Raw genomic sequence first — 23545 nt, forward strand, 5'->3', positions numbered from 1 at the left:
AGTGTCCTTTCATCATAAAATATCAAACAAAAGACCCCTTTGAGGCTCTAAGCCTGGAACAAAGGTGAAGAAATTGACAATTGCTTCCCAGCTGATCACACAGAGAGACTCTTTACTTACTGTGTGAGCATTCTCAAGGCTCTGAAGGGCCTCTCTGGTAGAAAACCATAATAATCTTGGGGGAAACTGGTCGGACTACCAGAGATGTAGCATGTCCGTGCTCTCAGAGGCTAAGCATGAGCAGGCCCCCAGCTTACGCAGACGCACAGCCTCCCTGTCCTTGGGCCACCATTTGTTCTCGAGTTTACTTATACTTGGTTCACATGATGCCAAACAACTGGTCGGACTGGTTTTTTTCACTGAATGGATGGGGCTGACCTATTGGGTGTCCTGTAGAGACAGAGCCCAGCTCTGGGACACGTGACTTGCTGAGGGAACAAGGCTCTCTTTTCCTGGAGGCAAGGTTGAATGATCCTGCTTGAAGTATTTTGGTACGGAAGACCTGTAGGGATATGTTCTCAGTGATCCTGGAGTAGGTCTGGGAAGAAGAGCAACTAGCCACACCACACCCAGACAGGAGGTACCAGAAATGGGGTTTCGTGATGGGTCCCAGAAAGCGTGGGCCATTGGAGAGGGCTGGTGTGATCCATGCCAACCATGAGGTCATGGGCAGCGGCTGCAGAGGGCAGGGCCGTGAGAGAAACCAGGTACAGGGGTGGGGTGTAGGGCTGGAATCTGGGCCAGCCTGGGCGCCAGCCTATAGGGGGTGACCAGACATTGGTGGACCATATCAGAAATACGGTGCCAGTTAACTCAGTATAATTCTGCTCCCAACTTCGATGTGTGGGTTTTCCCCCCAATACAGTCAATTCTCTGGCACCAGGTGGGTGTCCTACAATTCAACTCAGTATTGACACTATCTACCTAGAGATAGTACCAGATCCCATAGGTTAAGGGCTCAGTCCTACAAGATAACCCTTCACCCTCACTTCAGATACTAGTTTCAAGTCCAGGTTGTCACCTGTGCTTCTGACTGCTGTCTATAGATGGGAGGTTACAGTGACCCCTCCATGGGTTTGATTAATTTGCTACAGTGGCTCATAGAATTTAGAGAAACATTTTCCTTATTAGGTTATCAGTTTATGATAATAAACTTTCTTTTATAAAAGAAAGCCAGATGGTAGAAATGCATAGAGCAAGGTCTGTGGGAAGGGGCACAGAGCTTCCATGTCCTCTTCAAATGTGCTCTTCTCCCTGAATCTGCACCTGTTCCTTAACCTGGAAGCTCTCCAAACCCCATCCATTTGGATTTTTATGGAGGCTCCATTATGTAGGCATGACTGATGAAATCACTGGCATTGGTGACTGAACTCAGTCTCCAGCCCCCTCCCCGTCCCTAGAAGTCAGGGGGTGGGACTGAAAGGTCCAGCCCTCCCAAACACATGGTTGGTTCCCTTGGCACTTTCTAAAAGTCATCTCATTAACATGAACTCTGGTGTGATTGAAAGGGGTTTGCTCTGCCTATCAAGATACCTTCATTGCTCTTATCACTTAGGAAATGCCAAGGGATTTGGGAGCTGTGCCAGGAACTGGGACAAAGACCAAATACATATTTCTTATTGTAAATCACAATATCACACTCATGTAAATGTAACATTTTATTTGCATGGCCCTTTTATCCCTGAGTCTAGCTATTGACTGTTGCTCATCGCTGACTTTCACATTTGCTGCAATTCTGAGAGAAGCTGTTCAATACATTTGCTAGTTACAAATGATTGACTTTATTATGCAAATATGACATAAGACTTCAACATGCTCCCTCTTCCCTTGATACATTGTTTGGTTTGAAGAATTACCTGTGATATACATCATGTCTTAAGCCTGAACAAAGAGGTACAAGGTTTTTATTAATGTAAAATAATGTTGTTCCTGAACATGTAAATAAATGTTTGATAAATAATGAAAAGAATAGGTATAGCATGCTTACTATGTGCCCTATGCTTCATATATGTTATTGCATATTTGACCCTCAACAAATGCTGTGTGGTAGGTATTATTATTCCCATATAATGGAGAGGAAATTAACATTTAGAAAGGATAAGTAACCTGACTTCAGGTCATATAACTTGCAAGCATCAGAGCTGGGGTGCCCACCCAGGTGGCAGGACTACAGAGGTCCAGTGAGTAATCCTTCTGCTCTCCTGCTTCCAAACACGAAAAACAAAAAAACAAACCAACAAAACTCATCGGTCTGCAGAGCTGTCGCATTGTTAGCTTGTCTGGGTGTCAGTCCGTGTGAGTTAGTTGAGCTCTTGCCGTGAGGCAGAAATACTAAAGGAAAAGCTTGATGAAATGACAATATCATGAACAATTCTGAAGAGTGAATATTCTCTTGGCAAAGTAAACAGGGCAGAGATAGGCTGGAGATAGGGTTTTCCGACCCCTGCACTGACTCCCAGGAGGAGTGTCTCTCGAAGAGTGCTGTGTTAGGGTGTGGAGGGATAAAGCCCGGGAATGGGCTCCCTGGGGCAAGGTAAGGAGGAGCTTTCCCTTCATGGAGGAGGGGTAAATGCCAGGCGGTACTTGAGACTGTTGGGCCTGAGCAGGAGGAGGCTTCTAGGGGGCCCCAAATGTTACAAACACACAGAAAGATGGCACCCTGTGGGGCACTCAGTGTTGGCATGGGACGACTCTGTAACACCTGTCCTCCTCCAGCAAATGCTTCTTCATTTGTCCCTAGCAGTATGTCCTCAGAACAGAAGGTGGCTGTGTTCTGATGTGAGGAAGGTTTGGAGGCTGTATTGCTACCAATATTAGAAAAAGACACTGCTTCCAAGCGGAAAGACTATTTTGGTGGCAGATGCCCTTAGGTAGGGAAAAACCTCATTAACGTGTGAAAACATTCATCTATGCTATGAATGCATAAATGCTATGGATTCTTATCAATATCATTTCCAGAAGTGCTAAGTCTATTTTCTTGCTTCTCTTCAATTTCTAATTTCTGGTGCTGGAGGTATTCAGGAATTAACACACTTACAGTTGCAGATTTCCAGTGGCTGAGGAACATTTGTATCCTAAACAATTCATAGTACTTTCCAAATTGTATATACGTACATTTAGATGTCACATGTGTGAGGCACAACACTCTTCTTTACATCAGCAGGCAGACTTTGGATGCTAGAATTGCAATGCTCTATTGCAACTTTAAAGTAAAGGATGTTTTATTTTTATAAGCATGTTAAATGTAATCAAATCAAATTTTCAGACAATCAAATTAAAATGTCATCATTGTTTAAAATTTTATGTTCATTACTATCTGGATCTTGTCATTTAATTTTAATGCATAAGTTTCAATATTAAAATGCTGTTAAATTACAAATACATGTGAGCCTAATTTTGCATTTTCATTTTTTTACATTTTTGATGAAATATGCTCAAATGAGGCCAATTTGAATAGAGTCATTTTATATTAATCTTGTTATCATTGAGAATGAATCCAAGTCAAGATTGTGATACAAATATATAAAGGAGAGTAAAGCTCAGAAGCTGAAAAGACACAGAAACTTGTCAAAGAGGTGATCTGCTTAAATCTTTAAAAAGTGCAGAAATAATAAAAGTGCATAGGCTTTTGCTGGACCATTCCATATAAAATTTTTACATAGTACCTTTCAAATTATTTACTGAAAGATGTAATTAGTGATCAAAACAATGAGAATGTAAAAGGGAATTATTCATATCAGATTTACAACCCAGAAGCCAATAGATGCAACTTGTGCCTGCCCAGGAGACGCAGAGAAAATGACGATCATGACATCAGCCCAGCGGGAGGAGAATGATGAAACAGAAATCTTGGGGGCCTCACTGTGCCTGTGGGAGCCTGCTTCTGGAAAACGGCCTATCACATCCTTCTCACGTCAGGGAATGTTCCTTACAGCCTAGTCCCATCCAAATGAATGATTGCAAACCTTGGATGAAGATGGCAGACAATTTAAAATTCCATTTTACATCAAAATTCTTTAACTGGAGAAGGAAATTATAGAAACTGGCTTTTATGTTTAGATTCAAAGACAGTCTTTTGTTCATTCTGTACCAATTCTGAAATTCTGTAATTTAAATTAAAGTCAGCTTTAAGACTGAATGATTAATTGTTTGAGGGGAAAAAGAGGTGAATAAACATTAAACAATTAATAGTATTCAACAAATAGCCAATACAGAAGAATGGCAGGATATTCTTAAAAAGAAAAACACTGTGCCCAATTAGCCAAACAAAATGATACTTTTCATCATACTCACTATACGGTCTTTATAGAAAACCACGCAAAGTTGTCTGGGTTTTATATAAATGATTTAAAAATTTGCTGTTAGAATGAGCAAACATGAAAGACAGATTTGAAGTCATATGATCCTTACTGAGGATGAAGGATTAAAAGGGGATTACTAATGTTATGGATAATAAACTATGAAAAATATATAATTTTTCAAGAAACAAATATTCAACAAGATCAGAGTAAAAAATACTGAAAGACTCACATTTATGATGCTCATTGTTAAACTATCATATGAAACAAGAAACAGTATTTTTTGTTTTATCCCTGCTATGAAAAATACAGCATTCCAGTAGACTCATAAACACTAAGATGGGACAGGTGGTTACCACAGAGGAAGGGCTGGGGAAGGTGGGAGAAGAGGATTAAGGGGCACTATCCTTCAAAATCATGACATAAGTAGGTCACTGGGATAGTAAGACAGCACAGAGAATACAATTCATGACTCTATAGCATCTTACTACATTGATAGACAGTGACTACAGAGGGGGGAGTGAGGCTTGATAATATGGGTGAATGTTGAACCACTGTTTTGTGTGTGTGAAACCATCATAAGCTTGTGTATCAATGATACTTTAATAAAAAAACAAACGAAAATACAGTTTTAAATTTAGCCACTGATTTAAGAGATTATCAAGGGTAAACTTATGCTAATGATGCTAAATGATTATTAAAGAAAAAGGTATACAATCCAGAAGTTTAGCTGAAAATAGAGAAGCATTCTCTGAACAGTAGTTTGAGTTTCAATAAGACATACATAGCTTCAGCTGTGCTGATAGCAATGGCATTCCTTGGAACAATTCAAAGATTATATACATCGTTTTAAATATATTACATTGTAATTGCTCAAAGGTGGAACATCTTCATGAAACACATACCAAATATGACTTTATGAACACTCAGCTGTGCAATGGGAATTCTAATGAAATGCTGTTAAGGCAATTAGATTTAATTTAGACAAGATATGAAATATTAGAGCTAAGAAAAAAAATAGAAGATCCTGAAACAAAGAGCAAGTCTTGGTCTTTGGCAGAAAGTGAAATTCATTTTTAATTCTCATCTTCCAGTAATTTGTTATGAACTGTTGCTTGCTATAAATAATGTCAGCAGAGGTTTACAAAAACAGAAACAAAGACAACCAAATCCCTGAACCTTTTTAGATTTGGTTATTTCACTTTTAAAGGGATTCTGAAAATGCACTTACATTTAGAGAAAATAGTTATTCTAAATAGAAAAAAACTGGCTGCATGGCCAACAGGCAACAAAAATTACAATTCCAGTAAAATACAGGAAATTTGAATAATGAAACAGGTTTGTATCACTATGAAGGAGAAGATTCATATACTGCGGCCTGGAAACTGGTTTCTATAGACTTGTTTTTGGACCATTCTGGATTAAGGTATCATCTTGACCAGAGAGAAATTTGAACAAATATACCTACGTATTGCTGTTTTCAATTTTCTTAGGATAACCCAGTCCAGAAAATTGAAAGAAGAGGAATTTATGAAATAGTGCACAGATCCCGATACTTTTTAAGGGAAACAAAATCACTATATAAGTCAGCAATTTATATAATGAAATTAAAACTTGTATTTCCAGCTAATTTACCAGTGACAACACTAATTTACTATATGTGATTCCATCACAATATTTGAGCTTGGTATGTAAAATGCATAGTTTATTTTCAATCTGGGTATTGCCTTAAGAATTTTATTAATTCCCATGGTTATTACCTTAAGAGATTATTTCCCTAAATTGAAATCTCCAAATTTGACATCACTGTGAAAAATTTGATTATAGTCACACAATTAATGATTTACTGAAGTAAGGGACAGGGAATATAGATTTTTATGGAATAAATTTATAATAAATAATTGTGGTGTATCTTCATTGTATTAGTCACCTAAACATGATCCACTCATCGACATGTGTAACCAGACATGTACAATCATTTGTATTTGATACTTTGCCAACTTTTAGTCATACAAAAACCATTCAATTTTGATGTTACACACGTTGTATTTGTCAAGGAAGGAGGAAAGGACATACTGAATTTAACAGTTTTTAGCTTGATTTATAACATTTAAATATTTAGACATATGGTATCTTGGGTGGGTTTGAATGCTGAGCTGAATTCCAGGTGAATGTGGGTGTAGTTTGAAAGAAAAGGTTTGGGAGCCCACACCAAGAGGGAGTATTAGGAAACACATTTGGGGTTGAACTGAGAATTCTTCCACATCTGAAGGTAGCGTAATCCCAATGCTCCTTTCTGCTATGACAGCAGTTCTCAAACTTGTTTGTCCATTAGAATCAGCTGGTAAGCATTACAAATGCTGATTCCCAGTCCCCTCTCTCAAGAACTTCCAGATTCAGTGGTCTTGGTCAAAGCCTGAGCATCAGCTTTTTAAAAAAAGCTTGCCAGGTGATTCTAACATGCAGTCAGAGTTGGGAACAGTTATTAGTAGCTTGCTAGCAAACAACATCCTGATAGGGTTGAAAAAGCTTTGCAGCCAAGTCTATGGCTGCACTATGGCTAAATTTTGGTTATATCATGCCTGGGTCAAAGTAAGGTTGTACAGGGCTGGAACAAGAGACTGTCATTAATGGGGAAGCAGCAAGTGAGCCTTAGGTTCATTTATTCGAGTAATATCTATTGTGTTTCTACAATATTTTAGGAACTGAGGATACATAAAGGAATAAGACAATTAAAAAATGAGAAACAGATGTATAAAAAAAATAAATAAAGTATTACAAATATTGTGGTAAAGTATGTATGGGGTAGAGAAGGGGCACAATTCTACACAAGAGGAAGGATAGATGAGGGGGGATGGCTTGGGTCTTGAGGGGGCCTGACTTGGGTCTTGAAAGGCATGGGGTTATCAGGGGCAGTTGGAGTTGAGGACTGGGTGTTTGTATCCCTGCAAACTTCTTGAACTGGGCAGAATGAGAATGCCAGGTGTATCAAGAGCAGGAACAGACCTTTGGGGACAGACAGAGCAGGGGAAACAGGAATATGAGACATTACTAAGATGACCAGCAGACACCTCTGTTTTAGAACCACTTTTAAGAGAAGCGGGATGCATTTTCTGAGCAGTACCTCAGAGAATTCTTCAAACTGGGGTTATAAGAGGGCTTTCCAAGAGGTTTGATGGCATAGGAAAGGACTGTAGTTCCAGATATTTAACTTTCATATGTAATCTTCCTACAATTTCCCTGTCAAAAAGTAGATGATGGAATCATTCTCTCAGCAGCTTTGAGCTGTTCCATGTTTTCCACAAACAAGCAGTGCTTCCCCCATTTTAGAACATCCTGTGATGAACTACCCCAGGATGTAACTCCAGAGGCACCAGATAAGAGATTATTTGAAACATCAGTTCCAGGGATCTTCTTTAGTGATTAATCAAAGAATCATAAACCTGCCCTCTGGCTTTGTATCATATGTACATTTCTCTTACAGGTACAACACAGTGTTAGACAAGGATATTTTGGCCCACTTTATGATGTTTTGAATCCTAATACATTGTAGAGTGGGGCCATTGAAGGCCAACACTCCTTTGAAGACTGATTTTGCCTCTTCCGTCCATTGACTACTGTCAAAGAATGAATCCCTCGCGAAGGAGAATTCCAGAGAGATAAGCACAGAGAGCATGAAAGAAACACTGAATGCTAAAATACCTATTTTTTGAATGTTTGACATGAGCAATTTCTTTCATCTATACACACACTCATTCTAAGATGCCTCATTAACTAGAAAAAAGGCACATTTAACAAGTGCAAGCAATTAGTGGTGCTGATTCTTCAAATCTCTGGGGTTACCAAATTATTCAAGATACAGCTGAAAAACTGCAGATGAAAGTTGTGTGATTTATTTCAGTTTGTTCTGAGTTAGACAATAAATTACTTAAGATCTATATTATCAAATAAAATCATGGATTGATTATACCTACTGCTTATCTTAATGCATCTTATTAAATATTTAACATTTTCTATTACCTGCTAGTAAAAATAAAAAGCTGTATACTAGCTGCTGAACTGATAAGGTTTGTTTTTAGCAGTGTATATCTTTCTCTGTTAATAAGTGGAGTAATAAATCTCTAATAATATTTAGTAAATTATTTCTGGTTTTTTAATGTAGAATTTTATGTATTTTTTCACAAAACTGAACACCAGAGTTTGATAACACACGCACTGGAAAAATACTATTATTTTGACCATACTTAGTGCTTCATAAAAAACATAATTTTTGCCACCCATTACTTTCCATTATTGCAAACTAAGGAAACACAGCACATTGATAAATCATCTTTTACAACTTTTAAAACCAGGGATAACTAGTTACATAGATCTACATCACTTTAATATTGACTTGGTTGTTATTTTTCCATAAATCAAATTAGCTCAATCTATGGGTCCTATTTTTTGGGAAAAAAAGAAAAGAAACACAGTGATATTAAACTATTTTGTCAAAAAGTATTGCATTGGTAAAAATATATTGAGATTACCACTATTTCCATTTTTCTTAAACCTTTTTTAGTATGTTGGCTTAAACAAGGTGGTTTTAAGTGAATGAGTAAAAGGCACACTTATTTGCTAAGTCTCGCAAAAGCATTTTTGCTACAACTTATTACAAAATTAAAACGCAAATGACTATTGCGAGGTAGCTGGTTTCTTATTCTTTTTTGCAACTATACTGAAGAAGTTATTTGAGTTGTCACCTGTTGATTAAAAATGACTTTGCAAGAATATAATTTGGCATATAATTCAGGAGTAACTCAAAGAAGTGACATTCGAATAACAAAACTCCTTGTAGTTCTGGCCTCCTTGTTATGTGGACAAATTTCTCAGTCCTTCTATTAAAAGAAAAATGTAACACAATGGATTCTGAAATTCTATCTTGGTGGCAGTGGACACATGAATTCATTGTAAAATTAAGTCTAGTTCTTAATACATTTCTAATGAAATTTTACTTTTTATGTAACTTATTATTAATGTTTTGGTCAACTGCGTACTAAATAATAAAGTGACAACTCATTTGAGAAATATTTTTAACAGCCTTAGGATTGGAAGAAATTTTTAAAAATTAAACTTAAGTTACGTGTTTGTTGTAAGAAGTATGATGTGGTGATAAGACTTTCAACAATAAACATATTACATGAGGGTAAAATAAAAAGAACTTTTTTTAAAATTTAATTTTAATTTTAATTTTGGTATCATTAATCTACAATTACATGAGCAACATTATGGTTACTAGACTCCCCCCATCATCAAGTCCCCCCCACATACTCCGTTGCAGTCACTGTCCATCAGCATAGTAAGATGCTATAGAGTCACTACTTGTCCTCTCTGTGTTGTACAGCCCTCCCCATGCCTGGCCCCCTACATTATGTCTGCTAATAGTAATGCTCCTTAAAGAAAAAAAAACTTTGGTTAAATGGTAGTTTGTTTATGCAGTTTTAAAATGTTTTTAAAAGTTATTTTAATATTGTGTATAGTAAAATCAACTATTTTGGTGTATAGTTTAAGAGTTTTGTTAAATGCATCAGTCATTTAATCAACATCATAATAAAAATACAGAGCCACCACATCACTTCTCCCCCACCCATCTTCTTCTTTCACCCCTTTGTAGATAACCTTTCTGCTAACCTCCCCACCCTGGCAATTGCTAATCTGTCCTGAGCCACTACAGTTTTGCCTTTTTCTGAATGTCATACAAAAGGACTCATACAGTACATTATCTTTTTAGGTCTGACTTCTTTCACTTAGCTTATTGCACTGGGGATTCATCATGCTATAGTGTGTGCCAGGAGTATATTTTCTTTTTATTGTTGAGTAGTATTCAGTTGTATTGATCCATTTGCTAACTGAAGAACATCAGAGTTGTTTCCAGCTTTGGTTATTATGAGTAATCTCTATAGGCATAGCTTTTCATTTCTCTAGTTAAATACCAAGAAGAAGGATTGTTGGTTTGTATGAAAAACATATTTAACTTTAAGAGACAGCCAAACCATTATCCAAAGTGGCTAGAACATTTTGCTTTTGCACCAGCAATACTGTTTTTCCTTTTAATTTTAATTCTAATAGGTGTGTAGTAGTAGATTATTGTGGCTTTAATTTGCATTTACCTATTGACTAATGATGTTAAATATCTTCTTGGGTGATTATTTGACATCCATATATTTTCTTTGGTGAGATGTCCATTCAAAGTCTTTTTTAAAAAATTGGATTGTTTTCTTATTGCTAAGTTTTTGAGAGTTAGTTATATTCTGGACATGAATCCTTCAGTTGGCATTGTGTTGACTCTAGTTGAATTTGGGCAGAATTAGTATCTGAAGAATACTGAATCTTCCAACTCATGAAAACTGTATTTCTCACATCTTCAGGTCTTACGAGTTATTTTTTGTCTTTTATAGTTTTCAACTATACAGAGACTGTGTACATTTTTTCAGACTTATACCTAAATATTTTGTGTTGTTGTAAATAGCATTTAAAATTTTTCTTATTTCTAAATGTTCATTGCTGGTAGAGAGAAGCATTTTGATTGTGTAACCTGGTTTGTAGCTAAACTCATTTACTAGATCTAGGAGCTTTTTAGTAGAGTATTCCAGATTTTCTATGTAGATGGTTATGTCATCTGTGAATAGAAGGATTTGTATTTCTTCTTTCCAATGTGTATGACTTTCATTTCTTTTACTTGCCTATTTATACTAGCAAGGACTTCTAGGACAGTGTTGAATAGGAGTGGTGAGAGTGGGCGTCCCAGTCTGATCTTAGGGAAAAAGAATTCAGCTTCCACGATTAAGTGTGATATTAGCTGTGATATTTTTGTGAATGCCCTTTAGCAGGTTAAGGACATACCATTCTATTCCTAGTTTGCTGAGAGATTTTATCAGAATGGAGGTGAATTTGTCCAGTGATTTTTCTGCATCCATTTGGATGATTGTATGTTTTTCTTCTTTAATCTGTTGATAAAAGTAATGACATGGATGGAATACTGAACCAGGTTTGCACTGCTGGGATAATCCTCTCTTGGTCATGATGTATTACTCCCCCCCCCCCCTTTTTTTATATTGCTGGCTTTGATTTTCTAACATTTTTTTTGAGGCTTTTTACGTCTATGTTCATGACAAATATTGGTCTGTAGCTTTCTTTTTTGTACTTACTGTCTTTGTCTGGTTTGGGTACTGGGGTATTGGGGACTCATAAAATGAGTTAGGAATTGTAGCATTTTCTTCTTTTCTCTTAAAGACCTGCAAATGATAATATGAGAAAGTTTTATATCTATGTGTTTTGGGACATTTCCTGTTTCTGATATTTTTGTCCCAGAACATTTGGTGCTGAGGGGTATAAGAAAGCAGCAGGTGTAGCAAATGGCCTCGGCGCAAATCCCTAATCTTTCACTTACTGTCCTGTAGTGAGGTAAACTCATTAATCTCCCTGGGCACTGGTGCTTAGTCTGTAAAATGGGATAATAGTACCCCCCTTGGTGGGTTTCCTGTGGTGCCTAGAAGAGGCATCTTATATTTTCCTAGATTGAGTACTGCTTGGAGGCTAGGACTTTCCTTTGCCAGTGACTAGCACAGTGTTGGAATTACCACAGAGTCACTCAATACATGGCTGGTGACCACCAGTGACAATGGGGAGCAGTAGGGGTCAGCGGATTATTCTGTCAGACAAACCCAAGGTCAGATCCTAGCTTCACTGTTTCCTAATCGTGCAAGTTACTTCATTTCCTCCGCCTCACTTTCCTTGCCTGCAGAGTGGGGGAAATTAGAGAGCGTGCTTTATAGAACGGTAATGAGTAAGGGGGGAAGTGCCTGTGGGGTAAACAATCGAGAAACCGCAGCTGTGATGACTGTCGTGTAGGCATGAGGCAGAGCACGGCGCGAGGACTCAGGCTTCTGCGCCCAAGTTCCTGATGTGGCAAGTTACCCGCCCTCGGATCTTGGACAAGTCACGTAAGTAACCTTTTTGGGCCTCATTTTCTTAACGTCACACAGAGATGCTGATGCTCCATTGCATCAGGACGGGTGTGTATTGGTTGAGGTGATGTATGGGTAAGTTTGACATCCATGATGCACTAATTGAATGTAAAGAATTATTATGCTCTGACCCTGCTGCTTCAACCACGTGAGTTGTCCATGGAACGTCAGAGGCCTCAGTGAGGACCCCTAACGTTCCAATTCCTTGCAGGAGTTTCTGTTCGTGAGGTTCTGCTGCCCCCTGGTGAGCAATATTACCATGTTGCAAAGAATTTTCCTGGAAAAGAGGCATCTTGGTTCAAGGCCCTTAGTGAAGCTACAGATTTCAGGCTTTTGCTCTGCAGTCCCCACCCCCAGCCCCTGGTATCTGAGGCTGAGGAGCTGCTCTGGGGCTGGAGGCCATAGCACTTCTGGGAGGGCCAGCTATGAGTGGCCAGAATTTGACCTACGTTCTCGCCCTCTAGGGCAGTAGTTTGGTACGTGTGGCCCTGACCAGCAGTAGCACCTGGGTGTTTGTTAGAAATGCAGAGTCTCAGGCCCTACTCAGACCTACTGGCTCAGAAGCTCTGTGGGTGCGGCCCAGCATTCTGGGCTTGAACAAGCCCCCCTCACTGATATGCACTAAAGTTTGAGAACCACTGTTCTAGGGCCTCTAGGACTTTCAAACTGGAAGGGTGGGGCGAGAGAAGTGATAGGAAGGGTGTTGACTTTAAGATGTGCAGCCACCCAGGTGACTGGGGATAAGGTCCCTAAAGCAAAGCAGGGCCACAGGCTCTTGGGTGTTGCAGGGACCTCAAGGAAGTGAGCCCTTGGTGATAAGAATTGGCCCCTCTCCGCTCCTGTAGAACCTGCCCAGTGAGGGCAGACATAGGACTCACCCCACTTTTTCCAGAACTTTCTGGGTTTGCAGGAACCTCTGCAATTTGTACTGCCCAGCCCCTCCAAGTGGTCCCAGAGTAAATGTGTACACACTCAGAAGAGGAGGGTGGAATATTCTCCCAGTTTTCTTTTCAGCCAAAACTCAGCTTGAGGCCGGGGTTGGAGAAAACTTGAGCTTCTGGGAAGAGGCCTTCATTGAACCCACTATAGGCCTGGGGACCAAGAGGAAGGAAGTGAGGTTTTCTAAGAAATGGAATTTCTTCTAAAAATTTCTGTGTGGAAGGCAGTTTGACAAACTGATTAAAGGCTTGGTTTCAGGAGTCAGGTTGCGTAGGCTCAAATCCTGACTCCTCCAGGCAAAATACTTCTCTAAGTCTCTTGGAAGTGAGACCCTCTTGGAGGCAGGAAGCAGGAAGGGTGCCCTTCTGTGCTTGAGGACAAGGGACACTCCTCATCTGGGCCTTAGATTTAAGGGCTTGTGGCTCCAGCTTTTTAAATGGAGATGCCAGGCCCTGGGCAGCTCTATCCTCCCTACCCGCCTCCTCCAGCCCCTGGCTGTGTGGGCAGCAGCATGCTAATGTCAGGGACCCTGTTGAGTTTCTAGTGGTAGGACTGGTGTGGGAAACAAGAGTGGAGCAGAATTAAGAAATGTGAAAGGAGCACTTGCTTAGAAGTCCACCATCAAGCATGGACAAGCAGGTGGGTCAGTGGGCCTGCTCCCACGGGTTACCCCAGGAAGAATCATTGCTTTGTCCTCTGAAAGCACCTTCCCTTCCCTCTCACAGCCAACTCACCACTTGCTGTAGGCCCTGAGGGACTGAGACAGAGACAGAAGGTTGGGGGCACAAGCGATTCCAACTATGGAGGGAGTTGGCCTGAGGCTTGCCCTCACTGGGAAGAGACCTTCCAGGCTGAAGCCTTGTGTGGGCTCTTGACCCAAGTACTTCGCCTGGGCTGTGTCTCTGGATGGCAGGCGTGGCTTCTGTAGCCTGTGCATCATCTGCGCTGGAGCAAGGAGGACCTGGCTTCTCTTGCCCTCAGTGTAGAGAAATTTTTCTGCAGAGGAGCCTGCGGCCTCACACGCAGCTGGGGAGTCTTGTGACTTCACCACTCTGCCATCTGCAGCCGAGGAAGTCCTTGAGGGTCCTGCCACCCCATGCTCCAAACACGCCATGGCCCTGACATCCTGCTGCTGGGAGTAGGGCCATCTGGTATGTGCTGACTCAGAGGCCAGGGGCACCCAGACTACTGAGCTCTTTCCAGGCCCAGGGAGGTGACATCCAGCCTTTCTGTCTCTGTGCGATTTATACCCACAGATGAACATGTATTAGTCTTTGTCTCAATTATGAAACTATCCTATACTTTTTGCCAAAATTTTGGGAAAGTCAGAGTGGAGGGTGGAGAGAAGAAGCTCAAAGCTAACTATAATCTGCCCACTCACAGATTAATCAATGTCAGCACTTAAACATTTTTGTTTTATTTTAAAAATCTTAAAGCTGCAGATTTTAAAGAATATTAGGATGAATACCCATATATCCTTCACTAGATTTGCCAGTTGTTACTGTTTTACGACCTTTCATTTATATCCTGCTCTCTACATTTTGTGTGTGCTGAACCAAGAGATCTGCAGAAATCATAGCACTTCGCTTTCAAATATTCAGCAGGCATTTTGTAAGACTAAGAAACTTCTCCCAATGGCCCAATGTCATCATCACAACTAAGAAAATTAACAATTTTATCATATCATCTAATCTACATTCTATATTCAAAGTTTCAGTTTTCTCCAGTTGTTCTCAAAATGTCTTTTATATTTATGTGTGTGTGTGTGTGTGAGCTCTAATCAAGGTTTATGCATTAATATTAGGCCATTATCTTTTTAGTGTTTTTAATCTAAAATAGCCCACACTCCTTACATTAAAAAAAAATTACTATGATGCTGACTTCTTTTGGAAGAGTCCAGGCCATTTATGCATTTCTGTTGTAGAATTCCCACAACTGAATTTGTCAGATTGTTTGCTCGTGATTGGATTTGGGTGAGACATCTTTGGCAAGAAATATCATCGGTGATATCATATGCTTCTTGTTTTATCATATTAGGAGGCTCCTGATGTTGGGTTACATCACTGCCTTTTAATGTTGCTTGTGCATCTGAATTGCCTAGAGAAATTTTCCACGATAGATTCTTGGGCTTCATGCCTGGACTTTCAGTTTCATTAGTCTGGGGTGTGCTTAGCACATCTGTGTTACTCAGAAGCTTCGCAGGAATTCTGCTGGGTGAAGAATTCTGCCAGGGTTGAAGCCCATGGGAGCACAGCCTTCTAGGCTCTCTCTCTCTTGTGAAACTACACTGTCCAGCCATACATGTAAAGCCTCCCTCCCAAACCAACAGAGCCCGAGCTGTTTTTGAGGTTGCAGCTTCAACTTTTTGATTTGAAGTAGTTTTGTTAACCCCTCAAGACAACTGAGTCCACATTTTGTGTTTTGGGTATGTTCTCAATCTGAGGCACCTCACTCAAACAGGAAGGCTTAACCTTTTCCCAGGAAGTTTCCCATGGTGAGTTATGTGGAGTATTACTATATTTCATGGAGTAGGGGAAAATGTTTGGAAAATATTGGGGCTGGCCAAGATGAGGATGTTTGCAGTTCTGAGTCTTTGAGGGCCTCGAGCTTTGTGGGTCTCCAGGTGAGGATGTCATATATAACATCCCTCAAAACGCTGGATCATGGATCTTTTTCCTTTGGGCTTAGCATCTCAGGAAGTCAGAATTTCATGGACCACCCTCTAGGAAGCACTAAGGCCTAGTCATTTATTAAGTTATAAAGATGAAGAAAAAAAATTTAATATGACAAAATTTACTCATGCAATTGGTTTTAAGCAACATTTAAAAAGATGTTATGCAAAGATGATGATTTTTAAGTAAATTAAAGTAGAAGACTCAATTCAATATTTTTTTCATTGATTCATAGCATTTGTGGTAAGATATGTGTGTAAGATTTGCTTCTTCCATTTTCATTCTTCCGATTGGGCATGATACGCTCAATGTCTTTTATTTGTTAACTTGGAAATTTAACATGCACATTTAACTTAAATTCTCAAATTAGTATCTTTACTCTTTTCCCATATCACCTCAAACACTTGAGTATGCTTCACCTCTAACCATCTCCTCCTGACTTACATGCCATTGTGGTCCAACATTTTGGTTCTGCTTATGTTTGGAAGTCCCCAAAATGGACGTTATATATATTATATATACATCAATGTTTGTATCTGTTTGTTTGCATGTTAATGACTTTATTTGCTTTCTTTGTCCCTTCTTGCATCTCAGCCATTGGAGTTTTCTGAGTGTCATCTGTTTATAAGAACTTCTGCTTTACTTTGTTTACAAATTTCTTTGTAGCACTTTATCCTCGAAGGATTATTTTGTTTGGTATTAAATCTAGGTGGTGGTTATTGTCACCAAGTTTCAGTTGCTTTATCTATTAGATTTGTATAGTAAATATCTCCCTTAATGACTTCATTAGGGGCCCTGAGAAGGACTACAGGGCATAACAGCTAAAAGCTTTAAGCAGTAAATGTCAGACGTTTTGTTTGTCCTCTGCTCCATGAGAAGTGTTTGGAAGCTGGTAAGACAGTGCTAACTTTCTCTGAACAGAGACATATCCTAGGACAGTGCTTTTCAACCTTGATTTCTTTATTGTCCCTATGAGGAGACTTCTTAGTTTTTCCTAGTTACCTCTCCCCCCCATCAAATTTAATACTACAAATTTAATACCGCTTATCTATTATACAGCCTCTGCTCAAGAGCCAATTTTTGCTCCCTTGGGGGCCATAGCACCCTCACTGAAAATGCATATCCTAGTGGCATTAGAAAATTAACAGCAATTTCAAAATGCAGTGTTTGCCTAAGTATTAAACATGAGGCTTTGGAATTGGGTCCACCTGGAACTGAATCCCTGCTCGTCACTAACTAGCTGTGTCACATTGGGAAGTTACCTCTCTAAGCCTGTTTTAGATCTGAAAATACGGTGACAGTAATTTGTTGAGCATTTACTATAGTGTTTGGAACCTAGTAACTATTCAATAAATGTTAGTTATTCATATATATTTTCAAAACATTCTGTATTCCTTAACATTTTTTTTATTAAGTTATCATTGATATACAATCTTATGCTCATGTTTCACATGAGCAACATTGTGGTTACTACATTCCCCCCTATTATCAAGTCCCACCACATACCCCATTACAGTCACTGTCCATCAGCATAGTAAGATGCTATAGAGTCACTACTTGTCTTCTCTGTGCTATGCTGCCTTCCCCATGGCCCCCCTACATTATGTGTGCTAATCATAATACCCCTTAATCCCTTTATCTCTCTCTTCCCTTTCACTCTCCCCAACCTCTTTTGCTTTGGTAACTGTTAGTCCATTCTTGGGTTCTGTGAGTCTGCTGTTACTTTGTTCCTTCAGTTTTTGCTTTGTTGTTATACTCCACAGATGAGTGAAGTCATTTGGTACTTGTTTTTTTTCTGCTTTACTTATTTCACTGAGCATAATACCCTCTAGCTCCATCCATGTTGTTGCAAATGGTAGGATTTGTTTTCTTCTTATGGCTGAATAATATTCCATTGTGTATATGTACCACTTCTTCTTTATCCATTCATCTACTGATGGACACTTGGGTTGCTTTCATGTCTTGGCTATTGTAAATAGTGCTGTGATAAACATAGGGGTGCATCTGTCTTTTTGAAACTGGGCTCCTGCATTCTTAGGATAAATTCCTAGGAGTGGAATTTCTGGGTCAAATGGTATTTCTATTTTTAGTTTTTTGAGGAACTTCCATATTGCTTTCCACAATGGTTGAACAAGCTTACATTCCCACCAGCAGTGTAGGAGAGTTTCCCTTTCTCTGCATCCTCACTAGCATTTGTTGTTGTTTGTCTTTTGGATGGTGGCCATCCTAACTGATGTGAGGTGATATCTCATTATGGTTCTAATGTATTCCTTAACATTTTAAAATTTATTTTATTATAAAATCAACACATTTATGTTTTAACATATTTGGACATTAAAGAAAAGTAAATAATCTAATTCTACCCTCTTCCTTTCTCTAGACTTAACCACGCACACTGTAGGGGAGATCCCAGAGGAGAAAAGTCTCATGGAGGTGCCTGACTCAGTGACCCAGTGATATTGAGCCCTCCTTGAGGGGCCTGAGGGGAGTCTTGGCACTGGGGAAGTGGACAGAGGTCCTGGCAGGGTAATTCTCAGGGCAGCCAGGCAGAGGCCACTACCTGGGTCCAGCTACCTCTGAACACACTGGAGAAATTCCCCAAAGGTCTGACAGAAGTAGCTAGAAATACTTAATCTTCTTCCATCACAGTGGTTCTCAGAATGTAGTGCCTGGACAGGCAACATCACTTAAGAATTTATTAGAGCACCAAATATTTGGGCCCCACCCTGATCTACTGAATCAGAAATGAGGGCTAGAGCCCAACAATTGGTATTTTAACAAGCTCTCCAGGTGATTCTGGGGCAGTCACATGTGAGGACCATTGCTCTGGGACAAGTGTTCCTAACCACACTATCTCATGGAGGGCAGGGCTACAAAAGGCTGCTAAGAGAGGGGACAGCTGAATCCCCTCTGAAGGAGAAACAGGGGTTGGAAGTTTGGAAGCTTTGAACTCAAAATCAACTGTGAATGCTTGAACATTCCTTGGAGACCTCTAATGTAGCTGAATTCCATTCCAAAGAAGCTGTTACTTAGAATTCAGTTTGGAGCTTGAACTGAACATGATCACCAACAAAAATGTACATAAGTTTGCTTATGTGTTGAGAGTCTCCCTCTGCGGAATGTCACCTTTCTTTCTACATGAATATTAATGCCAAGGCCATGCTAATGTGTGGTTTAGAGAGTTTGTTGTATGTTTTGGCCCTACATGTCTTGTGAGTCCACAGTTAATTTTGTGCTGGTCATCCTGATCCACTCAGGAGAATGTTCTAATAATTTATAAACGTATCTCTCTAAAGTTAAGGCAGTTGAGCCAAAAATAGACTTCAATTTCTCTGCATGATTCTTAAAAGAAGACGAAATCAGCGGGAATGGAGCAGCTCTCCTTCCACCAATTTTTATCTTGGGTAAGAGAGACAGGTTGGTTAGGAATTAGGCCAGGTGACATTAACAGGAAAGCTAAAACAGCAGTGGTTTATACACATAATGGTTTTATTTTCTCACATCAGAAGTCTGGAGGCAGGCCACTCAAGGTCCATGGTTAATCAAGATTCAGGCTCCTTTTAAATTTCTGTCCCATGGTCCTAATTGGTGACTAGTTTGTAACTGCCATCCTCAGCGAAGGTCACCTCATTCCCAGAAACCGGGACTGAGAAAGCGGCGAGGGAGGAAAAAAGAAAGGGAAGAAGGCAAAAGGGGGCTGAGGCTGCCTTACTGTGACGCCCAGGAAAACCCACACAAACTCTCTTTTAAATCTCATTGACCAGAAAACTAGCTGCAAAGGAGTCTGGGAAATGTAGTCCTATTCTAAAAGGCAGCGATCCCAGCTGAAAATCAGGGTTCTGTTACTACGGAAGAAAGTGGGCTGGATAGTGGGGCAAGCAGATAACTTGTGCCCTGTGTGGGACTGATTCTGTCAATGTACAGACTCTTCAAGGGCTCCAGGAAAGAGCACTTTATAAGGGCTGACACAGGGTGACAGCTTACAGCAATAGCATCAAGATGATGCCCTGAGACACAATCCTGTTTTTCTGCTTCTTCCAGGAGGGGAGAGAGGGTGCTCCCATGAGCAGCTAGCTCCCCGAGCAGCTCCGCTAACCCCAAGGGAGAGATTGCAGGGTTCTGCCTTGGCTTCCCTCTCCCTGACCTCATGCCCTGACAGCTTTGCACATGATGTTTGCATGTCCCTTTCTCCCTTTTGTGTATCCTGGATTCTTGTCACCTTCTTAGTCCATTTGACAAATGAACAACTGAGGGTCAGGAAGGTAAGCAACTTTCCTGGCTACAGAGCTGCATTTTAGAACTGAATGTCTCAGGGTCCTCTGTGTCAGGATGGGTGTCCGTGACCTCCTTGTGCTCTTTCTATCTCCTAGTGAGCCTCACCCCTAGAGAGAGCTGGACTGGAAACTCTGCCAGGATTTCTCCAGTGCTTTAATGGAATAGGGGCATGTCTGACAACAGGCCAACAGTCTTTTTTTTTTTTTTTGGAGGGGGAGGTTACAGTTAAATTTAAGTTCTTAGGGGACAAAGTGTGTGAGGGACCTGAATGGGGTAGATATGAGGGCTGAGGTGCTCAGAAGGACCCCCCTTTGGGGAGGAGCTGTCTGAGAGAACCCCTCTGACTCCAGTACCATGAACGGAAAGGTCATCATCAGCCCTTTCTAGCCCTCTGTGGGCATCCTGGCCTGACCCTTCCTCAGGGGCAGGAGGGACTCTAGTCCCTCTGCAGCTTGTTGAAACCTTGGGCTTGTGGTATGGGAGAAATCTGGAGCCAGGTGGAAACTCTTGACTATAATGACTTTATTTTCTGGTGATTTGAATCTTTGAGCCTGGAGACTGCTCAGAGTGTGAGTAACCAAAGCCTTGGGTCTTGAGGAAGGCTGAAATTTGACTTTAAAAATTAGAAAGTTTGACTATAGGGGGATGGTCAAATGAACTTAGATATGAAAGACTGTGCAGTAATTAACAAGAAATAGAGATACAGACATAAAAAGATCTCTGAGACATACCGTTAAGAAAACAAGTTGTAGAATAAATTTAAAAATACTGTAAAAAACAACTTTCTTCCAAATGCTCATGTATGAAAATAAAACTGTATCAAAAAGATGCTTTTAGGACTCTAGCAAATCAGTAACTGCTCTGAGTCTCAGAGATGCTGGGGGCATTAAATGAGATCATATGAGTGTGCTTTGCAACAAAATGGGAGACAAGTGTAAGGTAGAGGATATGAAGTGGTACTGTGCCATTACATCTTTTGCCCTTGCTTTCAAAGTGAAATTAGAATAAGGAAGGAAAACACTGAGAGCTTATGATAAGAGAGACACTGTTCTAAGCACTTCTCCTGTGTTACTTGCGTGCACTACAACCCTATGAAGTAGTTTCTATTATTATTATCATCCTCATTTCACAGTTGAAGAACTAAAGAATTTATAATTTCCAAGATCATTCAGTTAGCAAGCTGCAGTCAGAACTTGAACTCAGCTTCTGATTCCAGAGTGTTGTTCTCAATTGTGATAACACATTGAAGCACCCTGGACACATTCATAGTAAAAAATATATGTATATATAAAATTATATATGTAATTATGTATGTATAATTATATACTTCAGATATATCTATTACAAAGAATTAATACATCAATGTAATTATATGATTAATGTAATTATGATAATATAATTATATATATCTAAAATATAAAGCTTTTTACCATTCCTTTCTTACAGCAATTCTGAGGAAGCTGAAATTTAAACCTCCAAGAATGTATTTGTGAAACTGATTCTAAACACTACTGTATATTTATTATATGCTTGTGCCTGGCACAGGAATAAATAGCTGTGGTGAACATTTCCTGAGCATGTGCTGTATGCAAGACACTCTTCTAAGTGCTTTACAAATATTAATTTAATGCATACTTTTTATGCAGGAGGTACTATTATCCCCATTTTAGAGATGAGAAAAGTTCTGCAAGGGAGTTTAAGTAACTTACACAATGCTGATGTTTAAGATATGGTCTCTACCCTCAGCTCAAAGTGGGAGTAATGAAACAATGCAGTAAACGCTGCAATGTAGTATTTAAAAAGTTTCAAAGGTGCTTAGAGAGGGCCATACATTGCAGGGAGGTTTATTTTGTGTGAGATCCTGAGACGTGGAGGAGCGTGCGATCAGAGCAGCGGGTACTGCACACGCAAGGCCCTGGGATGAATGAATACGGACCCGATCTAAACTTCTGTGTCAGAACCGAGACGCGTGCCAATTACAGTGTCAGCAAAGGAAGCCTGGCGGCGGCTGTCTAACCCCAAGAGCCTTTCTCGGATGCCCCACCCACAGAGCCCGCACCTCCGCGCCCCCAGCAAGCGGCGAACTGCGCTCCTGATAGGCTGGAGTGGCAAAGGACCGCCTCAAAAGGTAGAGCGATGATTGGTGGAAGCTATAAACGCGTAAGGGGACTATCGGGATTGGCTGCGGACTTGGCGGCCGTAGGAGGGCCGGGCAGAAACGCCTCACCTAGAGGATTTTTCAGGTAAAGATGTTGGGGAGCCCTCCCCACAATAGACTCCTGTGGCGACTTCCTGTCACATGTGCGTCACTTTCCATCTTTGGCAACTGCTATCTCTCAGGAGAATTTTCCAGTCCTCCCCCACAGCCGGGCCGCGGCAAGCGCTGCGCCGTCGCGAATTTCCTGATTGGCTGCTGGGGGACGGGGCGGGCCGTCAAGGAGCCCGAGCCGGGTCGAGGGATGGGCCTCCCCGCCGTTCTCTCCCGCGCGGGGCCGACGGCGCCCTCAGGTGGTCTACGGGGTAACGCCTGGCGCCGCTGCGGCTCAGAGTCCGCCGCGCCCGGCTTGCTTGGCTCCCGGAACCGAAAGCTTTGACCTAGAAGGAGAAAGAGCTAGATTCAAACAGGAGTCCGCCGTCCTGGGTGGGAGCGCAGGCTCTCTGGCTGAGTGCCTGTGGTCCACGGTCCAGCTTTACACTGAACTCGCGTTCCTTTCTTTCCTGGTTGGGCCTCATCTGTAAAACGGGGGCACTAGTAATGTCTGCCTCAGAGGGTTGCAGTGAAGTTTCAGAGAATTAATGTGCTTAGGGTTCGCACAGTGCCAGGTACATTGTCGCTGCACAATGAGTGATAACTGGTGGGAATGTGTGAACTGGTTAAGAATGAGTGCTCTGGAGTTTGAAAGACCAGCCCTTGATTCCCAAATTACTTAGCCTCTCTCGGTTTCCTCATTTTTAAATGAGACTAATAGTAACACCAACTTCGTGAAATTGGGGATTGATGGATATAATACTGATAAAAACACCCAACGTGTAGCCATCGGTAAATGTTGGCTCCTATTATTATTATCACTCAACTATTATCATTACAGTTTCTCTTCTTCCTCCCCCAGGCAGAAGGCCACTTGAGCCCAAGTTGGCCCCTCTGTAAGAGGAGGAGTAGTTACTTTGCCTGGAGTTGGACTCTGTAATCTCGGACATTCACATGTGTGAAGACCAGACTTGGAAAATCTCTACATCACAGTCCTGCCCATCGTTCCTACTGCTCTTTTAGGTCCTGCCTTTAAGCTCCAATTGGTACCTGAGAAGAGCATACATGAACTCTTCTGTGCAGAATTAGTTTATCAGAGTATCTTTT

The 23545-nt window shown here is 40.7% G+C and overlaps 2 long non-coding RNA genes across 2 annotated transcripts in view; both read left to right on the forward strand.

Annotated features, from left to right (window-relative positions):
* The window catches only part of LOC108399900 (uncharacterized), a 33792-nt gene extending 24573 nt beyond the window's left edge, over positions 1 to 9219 (forward strand). The window contains exon 3 of the long non-coding RNA XR_012121627.1: positions 7783 to 9219. This is a non-coding gene — a long non-coding RNA (uncharacterized lncRNA). The remainder of the gene's footprint in view (positions 1 to 7782) is intronic.
* A 13135-nt stretch (positions 9220 to 22354) lies between these two features.
* LOC140843661 (uncharacterized) overlaps positions 22355 to 23545 on the forward strand; it is a 247928-nt gene continuing 246737 nt past the window's right edge. The window contains exon 1 of the long non-coding RNA XR_012121632.1: positions 22355 to 22433. This is a non-coding gene — a long non-coding RNA (uncharacterized lncRNA). The remainder of the gene's footprint in view (positions 22434 to 23545) is intronic.

The sequence above is a fragment of the Manis javanica genome, chromosome 1, assembly GCF_040802235.1.
Source record: "Manis javanica isolate MJ-LG chromosome 1, MJ_LKY, whole genome shotgun sequence".
NCBI lineage: Eukaryota > Metazoa > Chordata > Mammalia > Pholidota > Manidae > Manis > Manis javanica.